Genomic DNA, 2,551 nt, shown 5'->3' with positions numbered 1-2,551 from the left:
AGGAGGGCACTTAATATTTTTAAAATCATACCACAGGGTCAAGAAGGAATTCTTTTGGGATGGCCTTAAATCTAATATTCATAAGTTTGTGGCAGAATGTTTGGTTTGCCAATAAAATGAAGTTGAGACAATTAAGACCCAAGGTCCATTAGAACCTTTATTCATTCCAAGTCAACATTGGGAGGAGGTATCAATAGATTTTATCATAGATTTACCCAAGTCTGAAGGAAAGAGTGTCATCATGGTGGTAATTGATAGGCTTTACTAAGCATACACACTTTTGCGCATTATCTCATCCTTTTAAAGTTAGTACAATTGCTACTGAATTTATGGAAACAATTGAAAACCTACATGGAAACCCAAAGATTATTGTAAGTCACAGAGACCCCATTTTCACTAGCAATTTTTGGATGGAATTGTTTTCTTGTCTTTGTAATGTCTCCATGTAGGAATTTTTTTTTAAAATTAACTTTCACCTTTATGTAATTTCCCTACCCAAGGATAACTAAGGGTTTGGTTTTACTCATGCCTCTGCTGCACTCCACGTGTCCTATGACTTAAGAGCTGATGTACTGTTATATCTTGGTTTATATATAGTCTCATGCATGTAATACACGCGGCATTCGGTTAATGAGTTACTTATGATTTTTATTTCGCTATCACATGACACCTTATCCGATTTCTCAAGTGACTTAATTTATGTCCGATTTCCTGCTGTACGAGGCTGGCAGGCTTGTCCATTCCATTGCCTCGACGGTGGGGATCACATCACTCAATCCAACGGTGAAGGGGCAATATGTTTTCGTGGGCTGCCAAGCTATACTGTCGGCGGTTTCGGAGTTGGCTCATTTGTTTCGCTGTTGCTTTCTCTCCGAGGTTCCGTTTGGCTCCGCCTGTGCACTCAGAACTGAGAACCGGCTCACAGATCCTGCCTGGACACTAGTGGATCGATCCTCAATGCCCCAGGTAACGACGCACAGAGGTATGGTCACCTTACACCACTTAAACTTTGCGTTCTTTGTTTCATGGCTTAAGAGTGGCTCTCAATGACACTAGGCTTTACACTCGCAGGTAGACTTGTTATGGAAGCAGCCTGCAACCTTGAGACGGTGTTACGCACATACTGGTTGGCCCTAGCGGGTAAGTTCCTCGACAAGGAAAACTGAGCTTATATTTCTCTGAATAGTTGCTGCTGTAGGTGGCATAGCTTGTTCCGAGGTTTAATTTTTGTTTTATGGTTGCATTTGCTCAGGCATGGACGCCTACCTTGACTCGGTGGCCTTGCCATGGCTAGGGAGTAACCCCATCTCTGCCCAGAGCGGAGCTCCAGGTATGGAAACTCTCCGGTTGTGGCTCTGCATGCTACTCCTGAGATCTTTTGTTCTGCCTCGAAGGCTCTGAGACTTTTATAACTTATTGAGCAAGGGATTTGGAGGGTAATCTGCCCTGTCCAAGCTCTAGTTTGTACAGTAACATCTTATGTAAACTAATCACTAGATTTTGGGTCGACTACAGTTCTCTGTCCGTCCCTATGTTTGTATATACAGTTTTCTGCACAATACATGAGTTGTTTAGTTCTACAAGACCGCCCTTTTTATGAGAAAGATGTATTATTTCTGTTGGCAGAGTTTCCTATTGTTTTTAACCTAACAGGGGAATTCCGTTCCACGGCATCCCTGTTCAGGAACTTTCAAACTCTTTAATCTATGATCTTCAATTTTTTTTTTCCGCACAACTTATCTTCAAGTTTTGCTCTCTATTAATGATATGGTTGAACACACAGCTTTATGGTGTTAAATATTCATTCTGTATTTTGGTTTGCATGTAATCTTGTTGTTTTCTTTCCGCTTTTGCGCTGGCCTGAGTCAAGCTCTTCCACACGTCCTGTAATCCTTCCTATTCCTTTTCGAAACTATGTGGTTCTGAGTTTGGCACGACGTGGCGAGGTCAGGATGGTGAGTTTGTAACCCCACCCAAAACTACGGCTCCTCCTCTCTCAACTACCAGCTTCCTAGGGTCTTTCCTCTGCTGGTCTTGGTAAGGGCGGTCTCCAGCCGCCACACTTCTCACTTAGCTCATCTTTACAGTATTTACCAACACTGTCACGGAAGCCTGTAGAGTTTCCTGGTTTATAAATAAAAGCATCTTCGTGGCTAGGCATGAGGGTTATCCCACTTTGAATACTTATGACAATTACAGAAATCATGATTTCAACCTAAGAATTTGTTTCTACTTGGAAAATACCGGCGCGGCACTCGCTCTATTTCAGGCTAGTCTATGTTGCCTCGATTACCCTTATACAACTGCTTAGGGTTCCCTTGAACATTTGTTTAGTTTTCGCTGTTAGCCTGAGGATATTTCTTTCTCATCCTGTATTCAGGTTCTAAAAATTTTGGTTATCTTGTAAAATAAATTCCTTTACAGCAAAACTATTTTTCTTGTTTTGCCCTACTACATACAGTCGACAATCGAGTCTACCAGTTAGTATACATCTCGGGTCTGAGAAATAATTTTATTTCCACCGATATGGTTACGTACAGGATGTGGGTCT

Source organism: Pinus tabuliformis, chromosome 2_1 (assembly GCF_031772625.1).
Source record: "Pinus tabuliformis cultivar Carrire ecotype Pingquan chromosome 2_1, CPIR1, whole genome shotgun sequence".
In the NCBI taxonomy this organism is placed as follows: Eukaryota; Viridiplantae; Streptophyta; class Pinopsida; order Pinales; family Pinaceae; genus Pinus; species Pinus tabuliformis.
Note: the sequence above shows the minus strand (reverse complement) of the source record.